The sequence below is a fragment of the Enhydra lutris genome, unplaced genomic scaffold (assembly GCF_002288905.1).
Source record: "Enhydra lutris kenyoni isolate GAN:26980312 unplaced genomic scaffold, ASM228890v2 scaffoldscaffold39, whole genome shotgun sequence".
Classification (NCBI taxonomy): Eukaryota; Metazoa; Chordata; class Mammalia; order Carnivora; family Mustelidae; genus Enhydra; species Enhydra lutris.
This window is the reverse complement of record NW_019154123.1, coordinates 1,533,276-1,547,701: the sequence shown is the minus strand read 5'-3', so window position 1 is coordinate 1,547,701 and position 14,426 is coordinate 1,533,276. Positions and strand designations below refer to the sequence as shown.

At 38.6% G+C, this 14,426-nt stretch overlaps 1 protein-coding gene across 2 annotated transcripts in view; it reads left to right on the top strand.

The window, feature by feature from the left end:
• The window catches only part of LOC111155186 (C-X9-C motif containing 1), an 85,724-nt gene that overhangs the window by 64,607 nt on the left and 6,691 nt on the right, over positions 1 to 14,426 (top strand). The gene's annotated exons all lie outside the window — the stretch shown is intronic.

The window sequence follows — 14,426 nt, the reverse complement described above, 5'->3', positions numbered from 1 at the left end:
TCTTTAATCAACTGTGTTATCCATGCCGTGGTAGACCAGAATAGAAAAGCTACTCTTGGCATATTGAAGATGCGTGCATTTTATTTTCTATTGTAATTTAAAAGTAAAATCAGAAATATTGATTTCTACTTGACTGGAGAGATGATTTAGTTTGAATATCAGTCTGATCTTAATCAGGTGAGAATTAATTGAGTTGGAGGTATTAGATATTCAGTGATGTTAACTGAACCGTGATCAATCTAGAGAGAAGCTGTCTTTTGTACTATGTTAGAATTATCAAATAGCTCATGCTCTACAATGTGAAATAATCTTTTCGTGTTCATCATTCTACCTTCTTGTCTCATTAAATGCACCACTAAATTCGTTCTGTACACAAACTAATCTTTAAAGTAGCAAGCTAATAAATCACAATTTAATAGAAAATTAAAAGCATAATAATTTTGTCACAAAATGCTATTGTTGTGAGAATTTTATAATGTTGTGTTTCTCTAGTGCCTAATTTTAAAGCCAAGTGATTGACTTCTGCTTTTCAAGTATACCTGAGACTTAAAAAAAAAAAATCTTTGTTTTACTTTTTTTTTTAATGTTCAACGTTGCAAGAATAAAGTGAGCAATACCGAATTATTTTAATGTTTATTTCTAGAAATAAAAATAGAGTCTGTAGCATTACATTGGTCTGAAATGTGGCATGGGCTTTTCATTTATTTTAAGAGTGTGATAGCAATATCATAAGTGTTGTGAAAATATAAATGGTGAGATAACACCTCCATAGGACTTGCTCTTAAGTAGTAAAATTGTAAAGTCTTTAAATAAACTGCAGCCAGAACTGAAAGGATCGATTTGCCTTGTTAACTAGGGACACTACACTTAGTAAATGTCTAATTAAATTTAGCATAGCATGTCTTTTATTCTTTTTTTTTTTTTTTTCTTTTTAAAACTGAGAGTTTGGACCTCTTTATGAATAAGGTAGCGCATGTTATTGTCAGATTTCTTCCGTTTTGGCAGTTGGTGTGACCGTGTTAAATTACAAGAAAGCCAATAGTGTGACTTTTGATAGTGTCATTTTACCTTGGAATAGTGCTTTTCGCTTGGCATTGGTATAATGGGAATAGTAGGATCTATGTAGCTGTGTATTTTGTGAAAAGGAATGTCCAAATTTGTATTTGAGAACAATTAGCATTTAATGAAAAGAAGCCATATGTGCAGAAATATCCCTAGAGTGTGATGAACGGGGTGGGGTGTTCTTAGTGAGATATAGAGGGGTTCCCCACCCAGTCGTTGCTGCGCAGCATTCAGGGAAAAGCACTTGCTTAAGAAGGAAACTGCAGTGGATTTTTTCACTCTGTTCATCAAAGTCTGAACCGGACTCCACTCTCCCCTCCACGCAGAGCTATGGCTTGCTCGCTTGCTTTTTTTAAAATTACATTTTGGAAGGTTGACACATGTGTCTACTACCCAGACACAGTACAAACGTGTCTCTTTATTTCTTGGCCCCCCAGAGCCCCAGTTTTTCTTCTCTGAGGCAACCACAATTACCAGTTTTCTTCCTTGTTCTTCTCCAGCCCTTTGGAGTTTGTATAAACATCTGTCTGTATAGGTACACAGATATGCACACATACACAAACCTGAATGTATTATTTTTTAAATTTTATTTTATTTTTTCAGTGTTCCAAGATTCATTGTTTATGCACCACACCCAGTGCTCCATGCAGTACGTGCCCCTCTTTAATACCCACCATCAAGCTCAAGCATCCCCCCACCTCCTCCCCTCCAAAACCCTCAGTTTGTTTGAGTAAATCTCAGAAATATCTCGTGCTTCATCTCCCCCTCCGATTTCCCCAATTCACTTTTCCTTTCCTTCTCCTAATGTCCTCCATGTTATTCCTTATGCTTCACAGATGAAACCATATGATAATTGACTCTCTCTGCTTGACTTATTTCACTCAGCATAATCTCCTCCAGTCCCATCCATGTTGATACAAAAGTTGGGTATTCATCCTTTCTGATGGAGGCGTATTCTAAGCAGAAATGGTAACATGCTCCACTGTACTGCTCTGCGCCTCGATTTTCAGTTGGAGTCCTAGGGATCGTTTCCTGTTAATGTACTTTTTTTTTTTTTAGTGGCTGCATAGTATTTCATGGTATAGTATTTTACTCCTTTCGTTGTTGATGTGACAGAGTAAAAGAATGCTGATTAAGTGTTTTTCAATGGTGCCAAAGGCTATTTTTTACTTAGGTAAAACCTTTTTTGTTTCAGCTCAGGAAAAGTAGAATGAGGAATGGCTAGTGATGAGTCATTCTCTTAATGATTCCCTCCAAAGGATTTTTTGATATCTATGTATTTATATATTCATTTTTGTTAAGAAATGCCTAGCCATAATCATTTTCATATTTTAATTGCCTGCTGTGTTTGAATTTGCAAAACTTACGTCAGTGTTTTGTAAGGGAGATGCCAACCTCTTTTAGATCCTTTTGGCAGCAAAACAAGGTGTTAAATACATAAATAAATTTGACAAACGAGAAGATTATGAGGGGGGTGCCCAGGTTTTGTTAGTACTCTAGAAAGCATATCCAGTTAGGGAGGAGAGAGCCACGTTCACACTGCCTCTGAACCAGGAAAAGGGAGCAAGAAGGATGTTATTTCCTGTAATATTTGAGGAGGAGGCAGCATTAGATGTACTGTGCTTTTTTTTTTCCTATCCCATAGATCCTCCCCCAACACACAGCACACATGCGACACACACACACAGGAACTGGCTACCATGGGAGATAAGGAGTTTTTGTCACAGTGTTTAAACAGAGAGATGGTTAACAAGGACCTGCCGAACTGAGTAAGAGTTTAGATTAAATGACCTGTGAAGTCCTTCCCACTCTCACCATTACTGTCCCAGAAGTCCGGAACAAGGCAGCTCGTCCTTCCCCTGGACCCTCTGGGAATTGTGGTAAATGGTCAGTGGTGGCTCATACTCATGCCCACAAGGGACTGTAAAACCTCTTGCAAGAGGGAAAAAGTACGGCGGGTTAGTTTATTGTTTGCATTACTTACATTATTAAAAGCATTGATTCTACTTTTGTGTGATGATGCTTCTCGTGAGGGGTGGGGGAGGGCGGAGCACCCACCAGGAGAATGGCAAGGAAGCCTGGAAGCCTCCATGTTCAGAGCTGTGCTGCTCTGTTAGCTGCTTTGATCAGTGCTGTTAATGGACAGCTCTTTCAACTTGGGAGGCAGTGGGAGCAGAGAGGGAATATGTAAGAAAAATGTACAGCATGAACCAGACTCATTCACTTATATTTCTCCTGCTTTATCACTGTCTACGTCCTCCACCTCTGCTATTGTTAATGACAATGGATACTGTGATTTGGGGAGACTTCAAGCATCTCTTAGCAGCAGTCTCTTTAAAAAAAGATGGGCTGGGTGGGTGTTTCGTTCAGCAGCACTAGCCTATGCTAATGTGTACCTTTCAAGTGCTGGTAGCACTTAAAATCTGACACACAGAATTCAGTGTTTCATTGTATACCATTTGGAGAAGCCACTTTCTAGTGCATAAAATACTTATTTTAAGTATTTAAATATATTTTATAGGAATTCTAGAAAACAGGATGGGACCAGAGAGTGAGGGACCTGATGTTACTTATTTCAGATGATTGCTGCTAAGTAGCATAAAATTGAGCAACAAGCCTACAGCTTATTTTTTCCTGTGGTGTTGATAGGGGTGTGCTGAGCCACCCCCGCTCACTCCCCACTTCTCAGTTGCGACCTCCTGTGAGCTAACCGGCCTGGGTTTAGTTTCCTCTGTGACCATGGAAATTGCAGCTAGATGTGGAGACTTTTGTGTGTGTTCTTATTGTGGAAGGAGTAAGTGGGATTCAGTAGTAGTTACAAGTATTCTTTGCAGAATGAGGAAAGGCCTGTTGCTAGGCTAGTCTGTGCCAGGCTCTGTGGTCTTAGAAATGTAACATAACCTAAATGTGACATCTGGTAAATGAAGATAATAATAGTGCTTATCTGATAGTGCTTTTACAAAATTCAAGTGAATAAACGTACTCAGTATAGTATCTGGTACATAATAAACACCCACCGTATTTTAGTTGCCGTTATTATTTTGTTCTTATTGCTATTATTAACACCTTTAAATACCTTTAAAGGAATTATGAAGTTACATGGGAAAATAGGAAAACAGGCCAACAAAACAGCCACCTAAAATCAGACTCTTGATTTCGGCTCAAGTCATGATCTCAGAGGGTGGTGGGATCGAGCCCTATGTCGGGCTCTGCACTTTGTGTGGAGTCTGCTTGAGATTCTCTCTCTCCCACCCCTGGCTGACACAATCTTTCTAAAATTTATTTCTAAAAATAAATAAATAAAATCTTTTTGTAAAGGAACCATTTTACTTATTTACTTATTTTTTAAATTTTATGCATATTTTATTTTTAATTATAATTTTTAAAATTTCAATTCCAATATAGATAACATACAGTATTATATTGATTTCAGGTGTACAATACAGAATTGCAGCAATTCTGTATATTACTCAGTGCTTGTCAAGGTAAGTGTACTCCTAATGCCTTCCCCTATTTCAACCATCCCCCTACCCACCTCCCCTCTGATAGTCATCTGTTTGTTCTCTATAGTTAAGAGTCTGCTTTTTGGTTTGTCTCATTTTACCTTTGTTCATTTGTTTTGTTTCTTAAATTCTGCATGTGAGTGAAATCGTATGGAATTTTTTTTTTCTCTAACTTATTTTGCTTAGCATAATAATCTGTGTCGTGGTAAATGGCCAGATTTCATTCTTTTTCATGGCTGAATAATATTCGTGCGCGTGCGCGTGTGTGTGTGTATACGTACCTACGTACACCCCCTATCTTCTTTTTCCATTCATCTCTCCATGGACACTTGGGCTGTTCCATAATTTGGCTGTTGTAAATAATGCTGCCGTAAACATAGGGATGCATGTATGCCTTTGAATTAGTGTTTGTGTAGTTTTTGGGTAAACACCCAGTAGTGCAGTTAATGGATCATACTGTTTTTTCTATTTTTTAATTTTCTGACGAACTTTGATACTGTTTTCCATAGAGGTTGCAGCAGTTGGCATTCCCACCAGAAGTGCACTAGGGTTCCTTTTTGTCCACATCCTCACCAACACTTGTTTCTTTTGTTTTTCATTTTAGCATCTGACAGGTGTCAGATGATATGTCATTATATGTCATTATAGGTTTGATTTGCATTTTCCCAATGATGAGTGATGTTGAGCATCCTTTCATGTGTCTGTTGGCCGTCTGTATGTCTTTGGAGAAATGTCTGTTCATGTCTTTTGTCCATTTTTAATTGAATTCTTTGGGTTCTGTTGGTGCTAAGTTGTAGAAATTCTTTATATATTTTGGATACTAAACCCTTATTGGATATATCATTTGCATATATCCTCTCCCATTCAGTAAGTTGTTTTTTAGTTATGTTGATTATTTCCTTTTCTATGCAGAAGCTTTTTATTTTGATGTAGTCTCAGTAGTTTATTTTTGGTTTTATTTCCCTTGCCTCAGGGAGACATATCTAGAAAAACGTAGCTAAAACCACTGTCAGAGAAATTAATGCCTGTGCTGTCTTCTAGGATTTTTATGGTTTCGGGTCGCACATCTAGGTCTTTAATCTATTTTGAGTTTATGTGTATGGTGTGAGAAGGTGGTTCTATTTCATTCTTTTGCACGTTGCTGTCCAGTTTTCCCAACACCATTTGTTAAAGAGACTCTCTTTTTTCCATTGTATATTCTTTCCTGCTTTGTCAAACATTAATTGACCATATAAGTGTAGGCTTATTTCTTGGCTTTCTGTTTTATTCCATTGGTCTATATGTTTGTTTTTGTGCCAGTACCATACTGTTTTGATTACTACAGCTTTGTAGTATAAATTGAAACTCTGGCATTGTGATACCTCCAGTTTTTTCTTTTTCAAAATTTCTTTGGCTGTTCGAGGTCTTTTGTGGCTCCATACAAATTTTAGAATTTGTTGGCTCTAGTTCTGTGAAAAATGCTGTTGGTATTTTGATAGGGATTGCATTAAATCTATAGATGGCATTAAGTGGTATGGACATTTTAACAATATTTGTTCATCCAGTTCATCCAGTCTATAGCATGGAAGGTCTTTCCATTTGTTTCTGTCTTCTTCAGTTTCTTTCATCTCAGCTTTTTATAGTTTTCAGAGTACACGGCTTTCACTGCCTTGCATAAGTCTGTTCCTAGGAATTTTCTTATTTTTGGTGCAGTTGTGAATGAGATTGTTTTCCTGACTTTTCTTTCTACGGCTTGATTATTAGTGTATAGAAATGCAACAGATTTCTGTATATTGATTTTGTGTCCTGTGACCTGTGTGAATTCAGATACCAGTTCTAGTAGGTTTTTGGTGGAGTATTTAGGATTTTTTACATACAGTATCATGTCATCTGCAAAGAGTAAAAGTTTTACTTCTTCCTTACCAATTCTTCTATTCCTTTTTCTTGTCTGATTGCTGCAGGTAGGACTTCAATACTTGTTGAGTAAAAGTGGTGAGGGAAAAAGCTCTCAATTTTTCACTATTGAATAAGATAGTAGCTGTAGGTTTTTCATAGATGGCCTTTATAATATTAAGGTATGTTCTCTCTAACTCTACTTTGTTGAGGGTTTTTATTACGAATGAATATTGCACTTCATCAAGTGCTTTTTGCGTCTATTGAGGCGATCATGTAGTTTTAATTCTTTCTCCTGTTGATAATGTGATGTATCACATTGATTGACTTGAGAATATAGAACCACCTGTGAATAAATTTATTCATCCTGTGAATAAATCCCACTTGATCGTGGTGAATGATTTTTTAAATGTATTGTTGGATTTGGTTTGCTAATATTTTGTTAAGCATTTTTCCATCTATGTTCATCAGCAGTATTGCTCTATAGTTCCCTTCTTTTTGTAATGTCTTTATCTGGTTTTGGTATCAGTGTAATTCTGGACTCATAGAATTAATTTGGAAGGTTTCCTCCCTCTTGTATTTTTTTAAATAGTTTGAGAAGAATAGGTATTAACTCTTTAAATGTTTGGTAGAATTCGCCTGTCAAGCTAGACGGTCATGGATTTTTGTTTATTGGGATTTTGATTACTGATTCAGTTTCACTGCTGGTAGTCTGTTGACATTTTCTATTTCTCCCTGGTTCAGGTTTGGTAGTTTACATGTTTCTAGGAATTTCTCTATTTTTTTCTAGGTTTTCCAGTTGTTGTCATATAATTTTTCATAATATTCTCATAAGTATTTGTATTCCTTTGTTATTTTTCTTCTTTCCACTTCTGATTTTGTTTGAGTCTTCTCTCTCTCTCTCTCTCTTTCGTTTTAATGAATCTGGGTAAAAGTTTATCAATTTTGTCAATCTTTTCAAAGAACCAGTGACTGGGTTCATTGATCTGTTCTGTTGTTTTTTAAGTTTCTATTTCATTTGTTTGTGCTCTGATCTTTATCATATCTTTCCTTCTACTGGTTTGGTTCCTTGAGGTGTAGGGTTAAGTTGTTTATTTGAGATTTTTGTTGCTTCTTGAGGTAGGCCTGTTGATTCTGTTTGGAGCATTCTGTGCCTCCTCGATCTTGATTTCCCAGATTTGAGATGTTTCCAGCTATTATTTCTTCAAGTATATATTTGCCTCCTCTTTCTCTTACCCTTCTGGTATCTCTATAAGATAGATATTATTATGTTTGAGTTCCCTAAGTCTATTTTTATTCTGGGTTTTGGGGTTGGTTTTTTGTTTTTTTGTTTTTTTGTTTTTTTTTTGTCTCTCGCCTACCCAGCTTGATTACTTTCCATTGCTCTGTCTTCTAGGTCACTGATTTGTTCTTTTGCTTCCTCTACTCCACTATTTATTCCATTTGGTGTATTTTTTATTTAATTCATTGAGTTCTTCATCTATGAGTTTTTCTTTTTTATGTTTTCTGTCTCTTGGTTAAGGGTCTCACTGTCCAGTGAGTTTATCTTTATGATTTATTACTTTATTTTTTTAAGCTTTTATTTATTTGACAAGGAAAGAGAGAGAGAAAGAGCACAGCAGGGGGAGTGATAGGCAGAGGGAGAGGGAGAAGTAGGTGCCCTGCTGAGCAGAGAGCCCGAGTGAGACTTGATCCCAGGACCCTGGGATCATGACCTGAGCCAAAGGCAAACATTTAACCAACTGAGCCACCCAGGTGCCCTGTGATTTGTTGCTTTATTATTTTTTTCAATCTTTTAAAAAGATTTTTATTTATTTATTTGACAGAGATACCGTGAGAGAGGGAACACAAGCAGCGGGAGTGGGAGAGGGAGAAGCAGACTTCCTGTGGAGCAGGGAACCTGTTGCGGACCAGGACCCTGGGATCATGACCTGAGCTGAAGGCAAATGCTTAACCACTGAGCCACCCAGGCACCCCTGATTTATTGCTTTAAGTTCTCTATCAGGCCTACTACTTTTCTCCATTTTGCTTAGGTATCTTGCTATGATTTTGTTCTGTTCTTTCATACAAGACAGTTTCCTCTGTCTTCAATTTGTCTAACTCCATATCTGTTTTTTTTTTTTTTTTTTAAAGATTTTATTTATTTGATAGAGACAGTGAGAGAGTGAACACAAGCAAGGGGGGGAGGTGGGAGAGTGAGAAGTAGGCTTTCCTTTGAGTAGGGAGTCTGTTGTGGGGCTCTATGCCAGGGCCCTGGGATCATGACCTGAGCCAAAGGCAGATGCTTAATGACTGAGCCACCCAGACGCCCCTCCATATCCGTTTTTGTGTGTCTGGAAAGTTAGCTATGTTTCCAGCTCTTGAAAGTAGTGGCCCAATGAAGAAGAGGTCCTGGAGTACCCTGTAGTCAGTGTCCCATGTTCACCAGAACTTGATACTTCAGGGCTGTCTTCTGTGTGTGTTGCCTTCACCCGGTAACGTGGTTTGGCCTTTCTTCCTCCCATCCAGCTCTTTCCAGTGGCTCTCTGCCTGTTGTGGGCAGTGTTTGCTTCCTGTGGTGTTGGTGGACCAGTCACGGGCCACTTTGGGCTTGAGTTGCTTCAGTCTAGGGGTGGAGTAGCACCAGACTGCAGGACACTTTTCCCTGTGTTGTCCCCTGAGAAGCCTTTGTTGGTGGGTACAACCTGCAGTCAGACTTCTGTCTGCCCCCATGCCACTGCTGGAGTTGCATTTGGGACTAGTGTGTGTGGTTATCTTCTCTTCTCTCCAGGACAGGAGTCACTTTAGAGTGGTGCTGTCCCTGTCACGGCTGTTGTACACTGCCAGGCTGTGGTTCTGCTTTGGATGGGCTCTGGCCAAGAGTGTATTGGAGCAGGCAGCGCTGTAGAAGCTCACTGTCATGGGTGGTGCAGTGTTAGCAGCATTTGCATGTGCGGGGATGGCAAACTGTTAGCAAGTTAGGTGGCAAATGTTGGTGTCAGGCTGGTTCCTGCAGGTAGCTGTGTGTGTATGCTAGGGCACAGGGGAGCAAAATGGTGCTTGCCAGCTCCTTTGTCCCTGGAGGAGTCCCCCAGTGATCCTTGTCCCTCCAGGACAAGCCCTGAGATGACTAAACTAACTCTCCCTTCTTTATGCCCCAGACATTTTTCACACATTGCCTCCATGCTGTGTCTTGGTTGTGCTGTCTCTTTAAGGATAGGGACTCAGTTTCCTCTTACCCTCCCAGCTTTCCCAGAACTTGAACCAACTGATGCTTAGTGTTGCCAGTGTAAAGCTCTGCTGATTGTAAGAACTCATGAAATTTGACCCCTTTGGTGTTCAAAGTCAAATGTTATGGGAATTTCTCTTTCCCATGTGGGCTCTCCAGTGTGAGAGTCAGTTTCTCTTTCTTCTCCGCACACCTGACATCCCTCCCCACTATGTTTCACCTATCTTACCCTCTTTGAGGTGGCCTCTTCTCTGCATTTCAAGGTGGGGTTTGTTACCAGTCTTGGGATCATTTTCTGGGTTATTTATACCGATGTGAATGCTATCTAGTTGTATTGTGGGACAAGGTGAGCTTAAGAGTCTTCCTACTTTGCAGTCTTCCCCCAGAAAATCTCCAAGAACTGTTTTAGAACCTACCCAGTATTAATGTGTTATTGCCCTTTGGTTTTACATAAGTAGAAGTCACCTATATCCCAAGTGTTACCTACTAAATGCTTTGTCAGAATCACATCTTAATTCCCATTTAAAATATGTTCTAACAAATATAGATAATAAATCTGAGTATCCCTCTCAAGCTTTTTAATTTTTTTATATCAAATTTTTGCAAATATCTTCTCCCATTCAGTAGGTTGCCTTTTCATTCTGTTGATGGTTTCCTTTGCTGTGCAAAAGTTTTTTATTTTGATATAGTCCCAGTAACTTATTTTTGCTTTTGTTTCCCTTGCCTCAGAAGACTTATCTTTAAAAAAAAAAAAAAGTGTTCCAGGGCTTACATCAAAGAGATTACTGCTTAATGTTTTCTTCCAGGAGTTTTATGTAGTTTTATGGTTTCAGGTCTCACATTTAGATCTTTAATCCATTTTGAGTTAATTTTTGTGTGTTGTATAAGACAGTGTCCAGTTCCATTCTTTTGCATGTAGCTGTCTAGTTTTCCCAGCACCATTTGTTGAAGAGTCTGTCTTCCCCATTGTGTATTCTTAACGCTTTTGTCAGAGATTAACTGCCCATAAAAGTGTGGGTTTATTTCTTGGTTTTCTATTCTGTTTAATTGATCTTTTTGTCTGTTTTTGTGCCAGTACCATACTGTTTTGATTATTACAGCTTTATCCTATATCTTGAAATCTGGGATTGTGATCTAGCTTTGTTCTTCGTTCTCAAGATTGCTTTGGCTGTTCAGGTTCTTTTGTGGTTTCAAATCTATTTTAGGAGTATTTGCTCTAGTTCTGTAAAAACTGCTGTTGGTATTTTGGTAGGAATTGTGTTGAATCTATAGGTCTCTTTGTGTAGGATGGGCATTTTAACAATGTTGTTCTTCCAGTCCATGAGCTTGGAATATCTTTCTATTTGTTTGTGTTGTCTTCACTTTCTTTCATCAGTGTTTTATAGCTTTCAGGGTAGAGGTCTTTTACCTCCTTGGTTAAGTTTATTTCTACATTATTCCTTTTGGTGCAATTTTAAGTGGAATTGTTTTAATTTCTCTTTCTGTTACATCATTATCAGTGGATAGAAACACAGCCAATTTCTGTGTATTTGTTTTGTATCTTGCAAGTTTACTGAATCCATTTATCATTTCTAATAGTTCTTAGGTAGAGTATTTAGGGTCTTCTGCATGTGATACCATGCCATCTGCAAATAATGACAGTTTTATTTCTTCCTTACTAGTATGGATGCCTCTTACTTCTTTTTCTTGTCTAATAGCTACAGCTAGGACTTAAAATACTGTGATGAATAAAAGCAGTGAGAGTGGACATCTTTGTCTTGTCCCTGATTTTTAGGAAAGGCTCTCGGTTTTTTACCATTGAGTATGATATTAGCTGTGGGCTTTTCATATATGACCTTTATTATGTTGAAGAATGTTCCCTTGGAACCTACTTTGCTCTTGCATTTTGTCAGATGCTTTCTCTGTGACTGTTGAGATGATCAAATGGTTTTTAATCCCCTTGTCTTGTTAATGTAATGTATTACATTGATTGATTTGTGACTAATGAACCACTCTTGTATCCCTGGAGTAAATCCCACTATTGTGAATTTTTAAATGTATTGTTGAAATCCGTTTTCTTAGATTTTGTTGAGGATTTAGGCATCCATGTTCATCGGAGACATTGGCCTATAGTCTTCCTTTTTTGTAGTGTCTTTACTGGCTTTATATCAGGGTGATACTGGTCTTGTACAATGATTTTAGAAGTTTTCTTTTCCTCTTCTATTTTATGGAATAGTTTGAAAAGAACAGGTACCATGTTCTTGACATTTTAAAGAAAAAAGTCTTGAATGTTACCTCTAAATATGTTTTTTTAATTTGAAATAACTTTTTAAGCTCTCTGTTCTTACTGTTTATTGATATTCATTTGTATTTCCTTAAGATATACTTAAGTGCATGAAATTTTCTTTTTATAATCTTCAATGGTAATGAATTTAAATTATATATAGGCATATAAGCTTTAAAATAACATTGAAAGACAAAGAATTTCTATGAATATCTTAGAATACCATTTTAGAAATTAGTTGGCAGTATTAGCGACATCATTATTATATGAATGTTTGTTAATGTGGTATGAAAGCAAGATCCTCATTAAAATCTTGTAGCTAAACAAGTGACAAAAACCTTACAAACAGCTTGAGGCTTTAGGCCAGTCACGGTTATTCCAAGAGATTTGGACAAGTGTGAAAATATACAGACTGTGCCTTTATTGTGGTCAGAACACAGGGATGCTTGCATCGGTTCCCTACTGGGAATATTTTTATTCATAATAGGGAAAACAGATGTGAAAATAATATAATGTGTAACCATTCTGTTGTGAATCTGTCAAATGTAAAAGTATTGGGTTTATTAAATTTGGAAAGTGGACTTTTGATAATAGCCATCGTGTTGGTGTTTTCCAGGAAAGGACGGTTTTGATTACCTCGCATATTTTCCTTAGGCAAATTCGTGATGCTAATGATCTTTCTTCTAGACACTATCTGAGCATGGACTGGTCTGCTATAGATCTAGTGAGATGTGATGCAGAGCAATCAGCCCATAGCTCATCACCACTATGGAATACGGCAGTTCCCTTACAGAAGCCCTTAGCCAGATTCAGTCACTTCCAGGTTAACTTTATGTACATACTCCCTTTTAGGATTTCCTAGGTCTTTTTCTTTTAAGATTTTGTTTATTTATTTATTTGAGAGAGAGCATGAGCACAAGTTGGGGGGAGGGGTGGAGGGAACAGGAGAAGCAGACTCCCTCACTGAGCAGGAAGCCCAATATGGGGCTCCATCCCAGGACCCCAAGATCATGACCTTAGCTGAAGACAGACGCTCAACCGACTGAGCCATCCAGGCATCCCACAAACCGGGTCCCTAGGTCTTAATTCTTACTTAGCATCATAACCGTTGCTTGTCGAAAAGCAGATTTTAATATCATTTAAGTAGAGAAATTCACATGTAGTAATACTAGTGACATTCCAGAGTCAAAATTAATGGACTTCTATAGCCATATAGCCGCCCCTCAGGATCTCCCCTGATAATGATGATCTGATTATAAGTCTGTTCTGCCTTTTTGAGTTGGAGGGAGTCCTTAGAGGGCACAAAGGAAATTTCCTTGGTCTGATTTGGCTCAGGAGCTCAACTCATGTGCACAGAATGGAACAGAATATTTGTAGTTGAAGTAGAAAAGGATAGCTGAGTGAGTTCAGGGGTCGGGGAGCAGCGGTGGGACTGCCGTGCTGGAGAACAAGCAGCTGAAGGAAGAGAATCCTAGGTGTCTATGACGTGGAGTGTTACTGCATGTCCCCCACTTTCATGTGATCACACACATTAAACTGTTTGATTTAAAGTCATTGCCTTCATCTCTCAGCCTTGTTCCTGTTCTGCCGCTTCTCCATCAGAGTATGCTGTGACATTTCAGGCAGACACAGATGTCTGTACTGTGGGGCTCTTGTCCCAGCACAGCCCGTCTCCTGAGTTTTTTTTAATGCATTTAATAGATCCCAGTCATTTCCAGTTTGCTTAGGTTTAAAACTTTTGGTTAACATATTCTGTGTCATCAGGGAGACCCCTGAATTACCTGCTTGCTTTAAGATCATTATAAATTATATCCTCTAGTAACTAGAAGGGTAATAGCTCAAGAAAAGAGGGAAATCTTGATAATTTTGCATTAAAGGAATTATAAAAGATACTCAGAAGACACTGTGTTTTACCTATAGCTTCTATGCGAGGGTGATAATTGAAGTCTGACATGGAAATGGTTCGTTACTTAGAGCAGACTAGAGATGGCAGAGCTGAAACTACAGCAGCCAGTGGACAAGAGGAAGGACCAGAATAGTCGGGAGAGTAGCTGCAGCAAAGCACACTGTCCTGTGGGAAGAATAACGGAGGACCCAGTCTGACTTTCCAAAGCAGACTGGATTAGAGCGCCAGGCTTCTTTGAGTTGGGAGTGTTGAGAAGGCAGGATACCAAGGGATCAGTACAATTTAAAAGACAAACTACTAGACTGGAAATTTGACAGAAAACTGTTTCCAGGGACATCTAAGAGTTGACCTGGGAATGGAGTGGGAACCCTATTATCAGATAGGAAGGCCCTTTGGCAGGGTTGGCTTAAAGCAGGTGCCGTGATGCCATCAGGTGAGCTGCAGAGACTAGAAGCCAGAGGCCCGTATTTGCAAACAACTCCCCTTTTACCCTTTCACTCATTTCTTGTAAAGGATACCCCTCTTCTGTATTAGGAATCTTCCTTATTCTCCACATCCCTTCTGTGTCTATGAGGCCTCCTCAGAGGCCTCCCCCCCCCCCCCCCCCCCCCC